At 53.2% G+C, this 14,572-nt stretch overlaps 1 pseudogene; it reads right to left on the bottom strand.

Moving 5' to 3' along the window:
• Positions 1-8,820: 8,820 nt before the first annotated feature.
• On the bottom strand, positions 8,821-10,144 carry LOC123141506 (bisdemethoxycurcumin synthase-like; annotated as a pseudogene).
• Between the last annotated feature and the right edge of the window lie 4,428 nt (positions 10,145-14,572).

Raw genomic sequence — 14,572 nt, 5'->3', positions numbered from 1 at the left:
TTCCGCAGTCTGCTAGGCTCTCGTTTAGAAGAGCCTTGGTCTCTTCCTCTGCAATGTCTTCTGGAAGATCATTGCGACTGTGCCTCTGCGGGTCATCCTTTCGCCCGGTGTACTCACACATTAAGCCGGGGCGGCGGCTCAATGGGATCACCCGCCATGAGATCCAGACCCGAACCAGATCAATTCCGTTCAGACCGTTGCCTAGCAGGGCCTTGATCTTATTGATAGTTGGAAGCAGAGGTTGGCGTTCCGCTGCAGTCATTGTCCGACAGCGGATGAGTCGGCTCTAGACGGGTTGGGCGAAAGCCGGGCAGCGGGTTCTCGTCAGCCGGGGACGTATCTTGGCAGTAGAACCAAGTCATATTCCAGTCCTTGGGGTGGCTTGGCGGCTCTGCGTAAGGGAACAGACAGTCCCTACGCCGCTGGATGGAGATGCCGCCTAATTCCAGACTTGGCCCGTTGGCACACTCGTTTTGGCGGTTTAAGTAGAACAGCTCTCCGAAAAGCAGTAAACTGGGCTCTTCTCCAAGGTACACTTCGCAAAAGACTTGGAAGTTGCAGATGTTGGATACGGAGTTGGGTCCTATATCCTGAGGCCGTAAGTCAAAGAAGTTGAGCACGTCCCTGAAAAACTTTGAGCCGGGCGGTGCGAAGCCCCGGCTCATATGGTCTGCGAAGATCACTACCTCCTCGTCCCTTGGTTGTGGTCTCTCTTCTGACGGGTCAGGGGCACGGTAGGACATGCTTTCCTTCTTAGGCAAATATCCGGACTTAACGAAATTGGCCAGGGTCTCGTCGGTGACGTTGGACTTCATCCAGTTGCAAGTGATGGGAGCCTTGGGAGGCATGGTGAAGGTTGGTGGTCTATGATAAAGAGAAAAGTGTCCGGGTTAATTATAAGCCGGAGATCTATCGTTCAAACTAAGATGGCGGCTTATGAAGGGGACTAATGATATATATTCAGATACGGTGGGTTATTTAAGCCGCAGGGGGATTCAGAGTAAATTGGTTATTTACGGCTTTACTACAGTTAAGCCGGAGGATTCTACAGAGCATGGTTCTCTTTAAACCGGAAAGTTCTACGGCGCGTGTTTTCTTTAAGCCGGAAATGTAAGCCGCCAAGATTCAATGGTTGCAGTTTTTACTAAGTGTGGTAAAATAGGTTTCGCATACTACCGTAACTTTTTTGGATCAAAATGGTCGGAGCAAAGAAAATTTTCTAGACCTAAAATGCGGACGCAGGGGAGTTCTTGAGCTCGAAGGGGATCTTATGCAGTGGAAAGAAGTGCGTTTTTCAGGTGAAATGAGTAATAAACAACTACTGCAGTAAGTCTACACATATCCAAGATCAAACAAGGGTGGCAACTACAAGAACTACTGAAGCCTGCGGACCATGGCGAAGAACACGGATGAACTGTTTGAACTCTACCACAGATCTGTTCTAGCAAGGCAGAGGAGACTCACCGGAGTTGGGGAAGAGCGGAAGTCGCCGCCGTTATCTGGTCCGAATCAGGGTGATGCAGCGGCCGGGTTGATGAAGATCAAGGGCGCGACAGCGGCGGCAGTGGCAGAGCTCGGGCAGAGGAGCGACGGCGCGAGGAGGAAGAAGAGAGCGTGAGAAGAGCCTGTTGGGCCGGCCTATTTATAAGGCGAGGTCATAAGTGGGCGCGAGATTCAAGGAGACCACGGCGTGGTTATCTCCCCCCCACGACGCCTCGATTTTCGGAATGGCAGTAAAAGCAAAGATCCGTTGCGGATCTGGCGGAGTAAAAAACGGACTTAATGGAGAATGACGTCACGGCGGATTATCCGGAGTCCAGAGGATGACGTCACTCCGGGTTATGGCTTTCACATGAATGATAAGCCGGAGATTTTTTCTGTCAGAAGAGTTGAAGATTGACATGAGCCGGCTCAAATCAATCTGGGGCCTAATGTTGAGGATATAGACCTTAGAGTCACCCGCCAGGAGGGGCCGGGTTACTCGTACGGTCGTTGCCAGAAGCCCGGAGCCAAGTTTCAAGACGATGGGCCAGAGATGGGCTGAGACCCGGATATGGCTTAAGGCCCGTAGTTATAATCATTATTATAGTAGAACTTGTAGCGTAAGGCAAGTATAGTTTAGAGTCCGAGCCGGATACTCTTATAAGCCGGCCGGGACTCTAAGGGCTGCTGGGCGTCAGCCTCCCTATATAAAGGGACGACCCGGCAGCGGTTTAAGGGCGACAACAATCTCATGGAGAGCCGAGCTTAGTGGTTTAACTCCTGGCGATCGTAACCCTAATCAATATCACCCCAACTGGACGTAGGCTTTTACCTTCACCGTAAGGGGCCGAACCAGTATAAACCCTCGTATTCCTTGTCCCGCATAACCCCTTCAAGCTTCCTAGTTGCGATGGCTCCACGACTAAGTCCTAACTCAAGGACATCTGCCGTGACAATTCCACGACAGACGAGGCCATCATTTTTTAGAAACACTTGTAACTTTATTCATACTCATAACAATTGCAGGTACACTGATTTGGACCTAAGATTTAAAAAATACAAAATACAAAATAACTCCTATGACTAAGAATTAAAATGAAATCTCTTAAAATCACCTTCTTTGCGGTATCAATTTCTGCTCGATGAAATACTTCAAAAACTTTGACAAAAAAACTGCAATTGAACGGAAGCAGCCGTGTTGTCGATCCAATCCCTTCTCGCAGCGCGACGACCGAGGAGGCCACCATTGTGCCTGGGCTGGTGCGTGCTTGCTCACTCATTCGATGGGGAGTGGTAGCTAACAGAGCCGTGGAGCAGGACGCAACGAACAGATTGGAGAGGACAAATTCTTCTTTGGAGAAACAGAGCGTACAGGATGACCACGACCCGGCCGATAGGGGCATTCCTCCAATATGGACCGGCCGCCCTTTTGTAAACACCATACCTAAATGCATTTTCCACATGACCAACGAGTTTGTGATGTGTCTGCTCCAACCCTGCCAAGACGTACACACTCCAATTTGTTTAACCCCGCATATAAAATTATCTAAGTCAAATTTTATAAAATTTGAACAAATATATATTAAAAATAATCAACATATGCAATATTAAAGATATACAATACGAAACTTAATTCCATGCTGCATTTATAATCTTAGTCAATTTTCTTTAGGTTCAACTTAAGACAAAACTATATGCTGAGTAAAAAGAAATGGAAGAAGTATGTTGTAACAACAATTACCGTGTCTTAACAAAAGTCTGTACAACATAAATGGACACCCACATCGCTCTAGGGCATGGCCATGACGAAGTCCTAGCTCCTGCTGCCCTGGTCTATTCTCTCCTCTTTCTCTCTTTTCGTCACCGCGGGACGGGGCCGACAGGCAAAGTCCGTCCAATAGACGGCGGCGGTGGGCACGTCTCCACACTCGGAGGGGACTCCCCTAGCCACCTGGCCAACACGACATGCAGAACCTACATGGCAAGCGTGTATGGCGGGACTCACCCTCCAGGTCACTAGCTCCGAGCGGCTTCGGCGACGAACGCCGTGGTTGCAAGGGTAGTGCGGTGGCTGCCCGTGGTGGCTGGTGGCGGAGTATTTGAGCATGCTCGCCTGAATCTGGCCGTCGAAGGTGGACCTTCGAGGCTAGGACGACGACCTTAGTTGCAGATGGCGGCGACGGGATCGATCCGGGTTGGGAAGGGGGCTGCGCTAGATCTAAAGCTTGCCGACTATGTGTTGGCTACAAGGTGTCGTGTGCTCGGCATGGTTCATCGCATACGTGGTATGGGCATTGATGACTCGAGCTTCGGTTGCATCGATCAGATCAACAACATGAGTTTGGCGGCTCCTCGACAGCCAGGTTGGTGATAGCGCCGAGAAGACATCCCTAACCAGCTAGTGCCACCTGTCTTATCTCGTCACCGGTGGCGACAACGAGACAATAATCCCAGGGAGGCAGTCGGCTAGGATGCACGGTGGTGCACTTGCTTCTTAAGTGCATGGTTGTGAGGAGTATCATGAGAGGACTGCGGCTTTCTCAGGTGGAGACAACGGTGGTTCTGTGCGGAGTACTAGTTAGTGCAACATTTGGAAGATCTGTTTGCAGGATGGTGCTTGGAACGCCGCTTCATGTTCGGGGGGTGAAAACTCTTGTTCCGTCTATCATTAATTAGCCTGTCACAGAACGATGAACTTGGGTTGTTGCCCTGTCGAAAATGTTATCTCTTTTTTTGCGGAAATGATCAAATCCATTATAAAAATTCACCAAGAGTATATAGTATTTCAAACATAATAAAAACTACATCAGGATTCTGAGACGCCGAGCGACCACTACTGCCGCGAGAAGTAGCCGTTGACACATCCTTGTCGCCGCTCCCCAGCCGACTTGACCATGCCGATGACAGTCGGGAAGTCTTCATGCACGTGCCCCTAAGGACCAACGCTCTGGAGTCGCAGTCGTCGTCGTTGAACTGTTGCATAGATTTGCAGCAACTAGCACTGAGTCTTGCCACATGACAAGAAACTCTAATCTCACCACCCCAAAGAGATGGTAGGATTTTACACCAGAGCTCCGCCGACTACGTCCAAATGGACAAACTCGATGGGGATCAAATCTCGGACGACAAACTTGAAATGTCGCCATCTACCCGAGCACCGCACCTACCAGGACTAAAAAACCCTAACCTAAACTACTAACCGGAATGGAGGCACTAGGATCCCTCTCCCCACCGTCGGCAGTTGGAGTGGCAGGCAGAGTGGAGGCGAGTCCACGCGCATTCGGGTAAAACCTCGAGGGAAAAGTTTCCCTAACCGCCTAGAGGTAGGGGAGGAAACGAGAGGAAGTCCTCTGGAGGTGTTGTCTCCATGACCTTGATTAGTTGGTTTTGGCATTCACGATGATTTTCTTGTCTTGATTGTATTTGGTTGAACACGGTGACGACATAAGGGTGTTATAACTTCTTGAAGGCATTAATATGAAGAAAATCAACTTAGAGTATCTATAGTCGGACGCCTCAAACCCGCCTCATATGTCCAGACGGGCCGCCCGGTCATGTTTTTGACCCAAACGAGCCTCAAACACCGGGGCTGACCGGCACCCCTCATATCCAGCCCAAATATGGGGCGTATCGGGGGCTCCAGGGCGTGCACGGGCACGCCCGTCACGTCGGATCCAGCCCACGCTGGCCCATCCGACCCCAAATAAATTCCTCCCCATCCGCTCGCCGGACCAAACCATAGCCACTTCACTCCCTTCCCCTCCCCTCCCCTCCGCTACCCAAGCTCGTCTCCGGATCCTTCCGACCGTCTCCGGCATGGCGGGTAGCGGATCCGATTCCTTCACCTCCAGATTCGTCGACCCGCTCGACCTCATCCCTCGCGGCCCCGAGGAGGAGATGGTCGTCCGGCTTGCGCTCCGCCGCACCCGGGAGGAGGCTCGTGCACGACTGCGCTCAAACTCCATCCTCCAGGAATCCATTGCGTCTGCCCAAATGGCGCATTGATCCGACGCTAGGCCAGCCATAGCTTCGTCGTCGGAGGCCGTGCGGTCCGTCTAGCATCCGAACACGCTGGCGAACATGCAACCCCTCCGTTGGCGCGGCGAGCATCGGGACACACCATGGGCCTCGTCCGATGAGGCCATGGCACAATGTGCCCGCCGTGCAAGGCACCGGGCGCGGGAAACGGCGGTAGCCCTCGTGACGGTGGACGTCAGTGAGGTGGAGTCGCATTCTCCGGCGCCCCGTATGGCGCATCAGTCCGGGCGACGCAACCGCATCATGGTGGACATCGGCGGCTCGTCTCCGTACGGATCCGTCATCAATCTGACGTCCACCGGCACCTAACGGGTTCCAGGTTTCGACGAGGAAGAGTATGGCATGGGAGACGGCGGCGCCTTGAGTCCCGTGAGCCGGCTCGTGTCCCATGCCCTACTCTACCTTGCCGGCGACCGAGCCAACATTCTGGGGAGCGCAGCCGGCCGCAGGACATGGCCACGGCGTCCAGACGAAGTCTGGTTAAAGATCGCTAATTGTATGTAATAATATGGATTTGGAGTTTCTAATTTGAGGTATCCGAATGTCGAATGCATTTTTTAAGACGTGACCGGTCACTGTTCGCGTCGCGCATTTGAAGGGTCGGATTTGCCAAGTCCGGCTGTAGATGCTCTTAGTTGTAGGTATTTCATACATAGCTTGTTACATAGTTATCTATGTCTTTCACTCTGCTACTCGGTGATTTTAGCCTTGTTCGCGTGCACCAACTTTAATACAATAACACTGACGAAATTTTTATTATTGATAATTAATATTTCAGTAATTCTGAAACTAATAAACATTAGGAAGGACGCTAGGAATAACAGCGTCCAAGGCTGGACGCCAGCATCAACAACGTCCAAGGCTAGACGCTCTTATAAATAGGGTCCACTGTTTGGTTCGACCAGACCCCGCCTGGCTACCTCCAGCCTTTGACTTGTACCCTCAGCCACCTCCACAGGACCAAAGTTAGATTCCGTCACCTCTAGCCCGCCCAAAATGGCGCTCCAGCAACGCACCACCCTCCTTTCGCTTGCTGTTATCCCTCTTTGCCAATTCCCATTGCCGTGCCTCGCTTGCGTTGGTGATCCGCTGAACCCCCTTGCCGCCGGGGCCCAGCTGTCCAACTCCGACAGTCATATCCTCCTCAGGAAGGACCGCCCCTACCTCTTCCCTATTATGCTCGGAGTCATCTCTAACAACACTGACTACAACACATCATCATGAGCCCTCTCTCCACCCTTCTCGCTCTCCTACACTAGGCATGTGCAACCGTGTGAGTGGATGTGTTGTGAATTTCTACGTGAATATCTGTGCATGTTGCCGTGAACTCAAGTTGTTTTCTATCAAAAAAGGCTCACACCCCGCTTTATAGATAAATCAACTATCATACAACTCGCACCACACCACATACACCCGGGACAGGACACAACAATGCAAAAAAATAGCGATGCCACCACAACCCACTCCAAGCTCGCAACAAGAATACAAAGAGAGTTCCGCGAGAAGCGGTCGGAGTGCTCGACGGTGATAGAGGCGTCACAAAGAAACGATGTTGCGCCCGACGAACCGTGGACTCCAACACAGTGCCTTTTGGAAGGGTACGACACTGGAGCACCGCCACCGCTGATCCAAAAAGATCAGGGTTTTCACCTGGAGCAAACAAAGGAGGGGAGTAGCCACAACACCGCCTTCAGGAAGGTAACGACGTCCATGGCTGCCGCCACCGCCGGCCTTGCGCAAGCCATACAATGATTACCCTCTGGCATGCACTCTCTGCCTCCGAGACCACCATTGGTCGCCGAACACCGGACACCATGACGCATGCATGCCCATGGCAGGGGTCGCCGTCTGTAGCCCGCGCCGCCATGCCCAGCAGCCCGCGCCGCCGTGCCCTGCAGCCTGCGCCGCTCGCTAGCTGCCACGATGCGGTTTGTGGCTGCTTCGTTGCACCGCCGCGCCCATTGTCCAACGTGGCGTCCATGCCTGCCCGAACTGGCCCGCGCCCGACCTCCTGTGCATGGAACAGAAAACATCCCCACCGCCGCCTACGCTGACGGGGCGAACTTGCCCTCTGGCAACGACTAGGGAGGAGGGATAGGGGGAGGGGGAACTCCAATGACGATGGCTAGGGTTAGCCTCCGGTAGCTCGAGGGAGCAACCCATATGGGAGAGGGGAAAGAGGGGAGGTCTCCTGACTAGCTCACCACTTGAGTTGTTTCTTAGTTGCAAAGGAGTGTACCGGAGCACACTGTCCATGGTTGAATCGCTGGAGGCTTTCGCCCTCAAGGCAGCCCAAGAAGCAATTAAGTCACATGTGTAGAATGCACAATTAGACTTGCTTGCAACAGTTTTGGTAGCTAATGAGTTAGAAATACATACATTCAAGTGTTGTAAGACAATTTTAGGTCTAATTTGGCAAAATCAAACTGTGCTAGAATGGTACAAATGGGTGTTTCAGTGATTAGTTATCGATGCCTTACAACCATCACAAAATATCCAAAACTCACATATTAAATCTATTAAAGGAAATACTCTCAGTATAGTTAAATAAGAGCACCTGACCGAACCACATAACTGGACGTAGTTTATAATAGCGCCCAACTATCGACGTCATTCACAATAGCGTCCAGCCTGGACGCCGTTGTACATAGCGTCCTTCCTATTTTTCAAATTTTGGCCCACCCATTATCAATTTTCTAATTGCTGCAGTACTAATTAATATCAATAAAAAAATCGGATAATACTGTATACATTTGAAGATGCCGAGGGCTAGAGGCTATCTTTATTTTTTCTAAACAAGACTATCCTCCTTCATTTTCAGTTCAAAGGTCCAATCTTGATTTTTTTTGTCAATTTATTAGCCTCATTTTTGGTTTTCTCCACCATATGTTTAGATTTTAAGGCACGTTAAATCACTGAATGCAATGACTAGATGGAAACACACAAATGCATGTATAATTGCTCCTACTCATTTAGGAGTAGTAGTCATGTATGCATGCATTGCAGTTAATGTAGATTAATGTGTCGACAAATAGTATGATTTTTCACGCGTACTCATTGGATACTCCCTCAGCCCATAATACAAGAGTAGTTTTGTAAAAGTACATAATCTGTTCTACACCACTCATCATATGGGTTGGTTGAAGGGATTTTTGGGCTGGACCCTTTGAACTGAAAGGAAGAGAGTAGAGCGTACATAAAAATAATTCAATTTTACATATTATGGTCAAATTTACAGTACTTATTTATTAAATAAAATTGTTTTCATATTCGGTTCAAAATTGAAAATACAAGGGACTAATAAGACCGGACGAAGGGAGTAGCTACCAAGTGGCACGCAACACCATCGTCTCAACCGAGACACCCGGTCCGAGCCCAAGCAATACACCCAGACCGTGGCGACCCACCACATGCTCACGACGGCGGCGGATCTCGTCGAGGACGAAGATCACTGTCGGCCCGGACATGTTTCCGTACTCACTGAGTACATGTCGGCTTGCCGTCAGCTTCTTTGGCTCCAACCGGAGTCCCGCCTCCACGCTGTCCAAGATTGCCCGCCCGCCGGGATGCACCGCCCAGAAAAGGTCGTTCCAGCCACCGCTCAACCCAAGCGGTCCGACTGCGTCGGCCATGCACTGCTCGATGTTTTCCCGGATCAGCGCCGGCATCTCGAAGGAAGGGTTGAAGACGAGCCCGTCTTCCCGAAGTCGCCCGACCGCGCCGTGCGTACTCTCAGGTATCACGCTCTGCGAGGCGGCCACCATCTCGAAAATCGGGCGCTCGGCGGAGGCGTCGGGTTCGGCTCCGACTATCACGGCGGCCGCGCCGTCGCCGAAGAGAGCCTGCATGATGATCGTGTCGACGTGGGCCTCGTCGGGCGCGCGGAACAAGATGAGGGTGAGCTCGGCGCAGGCGACAAGGACGCGGGCACCGCGGTTGTTCTCGGCTATGTCCTTGGCGACGCGGAGCGCGGCGGACCCGCTGGAGCAGCCGTTGAGGTAGAGCATGGTGCGGCGGACGGACGGGTCGAGGCCGAGGAGGGAGGCCAGGCGGAGGTCGACGCCTGGCATGTGGGCGCCGGAGTAGGTGCTGACGACGAGGTGGGTGATGTCGGCGGCTGGGCGGCCCCACTCCGCGATGGCCTTGCCCGCTGCCGCTGCCGCGAGGTCCGGAACGGCGGTGGCTGCGATGTCCATCCGGGCATCTAGGGATGGCAACGTGCGGTCGATGAACTCCGGGTGATGCTGCAGCAACTCCTCCCTGTGGTGGAAGTAGCGCTTTTTGATGGCCGACCTGTCACCTGATCAAACACGCACGCAGCCATGCATGGGATGGCAGCAAACGCGCGAGCATGCATCAGTCTCACGGATTTACAGTGGGACTAACAGAGTAATTGAAGATGTCGCATACAGACTCTGTTGAGCTTGGATTTGAGCTTGGTGAGGTGCTGCTTTTAGGTGACCCGGAAGTAGTAGTCCGCGTACTCGTCCTGGCGCACGCAGTTCGCCGGGTTCGCCGTTCCGATAGCCAGCACGGACGCTGGGCCGTCGGCGCGCTGCGCCTGCCGCATCTTACGAATGATGGCGGCCGTGGGGCTTGCTGTTAGATTTCCAAGCAGTGCCATTTAGGTATGCGGGGTGAATTTAGCTTTGATTTGGAGGTATTGAATGTTTAGAGCAAACGCGGGCTAGCGAGTTATATATAGTATCAGGGCAGGTTGTTTTTGTTAACGGGGAGCTACATGTGGTCGATACAGTAGGAATATAAAAGCATCTACGGCCGGGCGTCCTAAACCAGGCTCAAACGCTCGGGCAGACGGTCTAGTTAATTTTTTTCGCGAATACGCGCGGAGCATATCATTTCATTGATAGAAGGAGAGAACAAACAGTGGCGGACCTCATGAAACGTACACTGGTAGGCGCTTATGAGGTCGCATTGAGCAGAGGAAGGGGAAACAAAGTCAGATTACACCAATGATCGAACTAAGCCCTCAAGCAGCAGCGTTGACCCACGTGCGAGCTTCCTCCTTGATGTCATGAATCAGGAGGGTGGTGGAAGGAGTTGCGCCGTCGAAGATACAAGCGTTGCGATGCCTCCATATGGTCCACGCAGTCAACGCAACAAGAGAGGCAAGGCCTTTGCGCTGGCCCGCCGAGGAGTCGTGGAGGGCCGTAGCCCACCAGTCGTAGAAGTCCATGGTGTCGTCCGGTGGAGGCGTAGTGAGGCGGCACCAGGATAGGATATCGTACCACACGGTGCGGGTCACGACACATCCCATGAGCAGGTGGTGCTTCGTCTCCTCTTCCTAGTCGCAGAGGGCACAAGTGGCGGTGTGCGGTAGGCCGTGGCGGGCAAGACGTGCAGAGGTCCAGCAACGATCAAGACCGGCAAGCCAGACGAAGATCTTGATCCCCTCTGGTGCCCAAGGCTTCCAAGTGAGGCTCCAGGTTGGGGAAGCTATGGATCCATGGAAGAGCGCGAGATAGCATGACTTGGCGAAGTAGGTGCCGCTCTCGGTCCACCTCCAGCGGATGGTGTCCGGTGAGCTCTGAAGCGAGATGCCACGAAGGCGCCGTTACACATCCACATATTGGATGGTGGAATCGACCCCCAGGCCCCCCTGGATGTTTCCGATCCAGGCCCTACCTGGGATGGCCTCTGAGACAAGCATGCGACTACGGCGACGTTTAGGAACGAGGGCGACGAGGGCGGGAGCAATCTCGGCGATGGAGGAGCCGTCAAGCCAAGGGTCAGTCCAAAAATGACACTTGTTACCATCTCCGAGTGTCCAGGAGGTCGAGGCGCGGAAGATCTGTCGCACATCAGAGGCAGCGGGCAGGTGAAGATGACTCTAGGGCCTCGTCGGATTGGTGGCCTGAAGCCATAGCCAGCGTGCACGCAGAGTGATGCCGGCACACTGCAAGTCGCGGATGCCAAGGCCCCCAAGGTGCCACGGACGGCAGACCCTTTGCCAGTTGACGGGGCTTCTACCCGACTTCGCATCTTTGTTACCATGCCATAGAAAGTCCCAAATGAGGCGGTTCGCCAGCTTCAAGATGGTGGGGCAGAGCGCCATGGCCAGCATGATGTGGACTGGCATCGCCATGAGGACGTGCCGAACTAGAGCCAATCTCTCGCCTCGGGTGAGAAGTGAGGCGCGCCAGGAGGATAGTTTCCTTGCTAGGTTGTCCAGCAAGGGCATGAGGGCCGAAGAATGGATCTTGCGGATCGAGAGCGGCAGTCCAAGGTATTTGATCGGGAAGGAGTTGCACCCATCATAGCTGTTGGCTCGATGGAGCACTGAATGGGAGTGACCGAGCATTTGGCATAGTTGGTGTGGAGACTGGACGCCGCCCCAAAAGTGTGGAGGATGGCCTTGATGGTGGTCAGCTCGCCCTCGTCCGGGTGGCAGAACATGATGACGTCGTTCGCAAATAGGGAAATTCTCAAAGCAATCCGCCTAGTGGTAAGCCAATAAAGGACCCCCACACTGATCGCCTGCTGCATGAGAGTGTTCAACGCATCGATGACCAGGATGAACACCATGGGGGAGACGGGATCGCCCTAGCGCAGCCCCTTCGCATGGAGGACTGGTGGGCCTGGCCTCCCATTGATGAGGACCCGAGACTTGGCCGTGGAGAGAAGAATGGAGATCCACTCACACCATCGTGGCCCAGAGCCGAGGTGTTGTAGGGTCTCGAGCAAGAAGGCCCAAGAGACGGATTCGAAAGCTCTAGCAATGTCCAGCTTGAGCATAGCTCGCGGGGCACGAATCTGGTGGAGGTATCGAGCTGTCTGTTGCACCAGCAGGAAGTTGTCGTGCACAGAGCATCCGGCCACAAACGCACTCTGGTTCGTGGAGACAAGCTCGCAAGCCTAGATGCGAGGCATAGCGAAAGCACCTTGGCAAACAGCTTGGCGACGAGGTGAATGAGGCTGATTGGCCGGTAGTCAAAGAACGTAGAGGCGTCAGCCTTCTTGGGCAGAAGAACTATGAGGGCTTCGTTGACCTTCTGGAAGCCGCGCCCGTTGCCAATAAACAGCTTGTCGAAGGCCTCGCAGAAGTCATCTTTGATGATCGTCCAACACGAGCGTAAGAACTCCGATGAGAATCCCTCCGGGCCTGGCGATTTGCCCGTGCGGAGTTGCTTAATGGCGTTCCGGAGCTCTTCCTTGGAGAAAGGTCTCTCTAGCTCAGAGAGGTTGAAGCTGCGGCTATCAATGTGGCTGAGGTTTAGAGTGAAGGGGCGCTCATCGGTTGCGCCAAGGATGGCCGAGAAGTACTCGAAGGCCATGCGGGCAAGGCCCTCCTTGTTGCGGATCGCTTCGTCGCCAACACGCAGCTCATCGATGAAGTTCTTCTGCTGCCTATGCGAGGCATGGATCTTGTGGAAGGCAGAGTTCGTCTCTCCATCTCGAAGCCAAGCGAATCTGGTGCGCTGGCACTGGATTGATCACTCTAGGGATTCAAGACCCAAGTGAGCTCGCTTGAGCTCCGTTCGAAGCCATGTTTCCGCCGGGGATAGGGATCGGAGGTCCTGCGCGGCATCCAGGCGCGCGATGAGCTCGCGTGCGACCAACAACTGGAGCGATATGTGGCCCAGTTTTTTAGCGCTCAAACTTTGAAGATGCTTGACCATGGCTTTGAGGCGAGCGTAGATGCGCCGGAACGGGTCCGAGTCTGGGGGCACCGAGCCCCAAGCTTCCGTCACCACGGATTGGAAACCCACGAGTTTGGGCCAGAAGCGTTCAAAGTAAAAGCGCCTGGGGGCCCGTGAGCGTGGGGTGCAGTCCATGACCAGGGGCAATGCTCAGATATCGTGGGGGCCAAGCAATGCAGCGAGCATGCGGAGTGCGCCGTCTCCCAGGATGGGGTGCAAAGCATGCGGTCGTTACGCACCAGTGTCGGGGTGTCTTGCTCGTTCGACCAGGTATATCGCCGGCCATGTAGGTACAAGTCATGAAGCTCCATGTCCGCCAAAGTACCGGAATTGATTCATGGTGCGACGATTGAGCCGATTGTTATTCTTGTCGTCAACGCTAAGGATCATATTGAAATCTCCCCCAAGCAGCCAAGGGCCGGCGATAGTGTCACAAAGATCTTACAGCTCATTGAGGAAGTCAATTTTCTCGGTGTCGCCTTGCGGGACATAAACTCCCGTTAGCCACCAGTGTTGATCGCCAGTGAGCGGGGACACTAGAAGCGTGACGTGGTGGTCGCCAATGGAGGGGTTGGAGAGGGTGGCAAGGGCACGCTGCCATGCAATGAGGATGCCACCGCAGGTGCCGTCCGCGGGGAGGAAATAGAAATACTGGAAGCGGGGGCCTAACGTCTCAAGCACGAGATCCAACGAGACCAAAGACAGTTTAGTTTCCTCTAAACAGACGATACAAGGTGGGGAAGCGGAGAGCGCACTTCAGACGGCCGTACGCTTCGCGCGACTATTAAGGCCGCGGACATTCCAAAAAACGATTTTCATGGTATCCATAGAAAGAGGGGGGGGGTCCTCGATGGTGACACCGCAGCAATGGTCAAATCTCCACGAGACGTGGCTCAGTTTCTGGCCTTGTGATACGTCCATTTTGCATCATGCTTATATATTAATATTTATTGCATTATGGGCTCTTATTACACATTATATCACAATACTTATGCCTTTTCTCTCTCATTTTACAAGGTTTACATGAAGAATTGTTTTGCACAACTCCAGCAAATATTAGAGACCTATTCTGCACAAATCCAAAAGTCCTGAAACTTTACGAAGAATTGTTTTGGAATATATAAAAAATATTGGGCGAAGAAAGCACCAGAGGGGGGCCACCTGCCATCCACAAGGGTGGAGGGCGCGCCCTACCCCCTCGGCGCCCCCCCTGCCTTGTGGGCCACCTGGCAGGCCCCCGATGCCCAGCTTCTGCTATATGGTGTGTTTTGACCTGGAAAAATCAGAAGGAAAGCTTTCGGGACGAAGCGCCGCTGTCTCGAGGCGGAACCTAGGTAGAACCAATCTAGGGCTCCTGCGGAGCTGTTCTGCCAGGGAAACTTCCCTCCAGG

The sequence above is a fragment of the Triticum aestivum genome, chromosome 6D, assembly GCF_018294505.1.
Source record: "Triticum aestivum cultivar Chinese Spring chromosome 6D, IWGSC CS RefSeq v2.1, whole genome shotgun sequence".
Taxonomy (NCBI): Eukaryota; Viridiplantae; Streptophyta; class Magnoliopsida; order Poales; family Poaceae; genus Triticum; species Triticum aestivum.
Note: the sequence above shows the minus strand (reverse complement) of the source record. Positions and strands in the feature narration are given on the sequence as shown.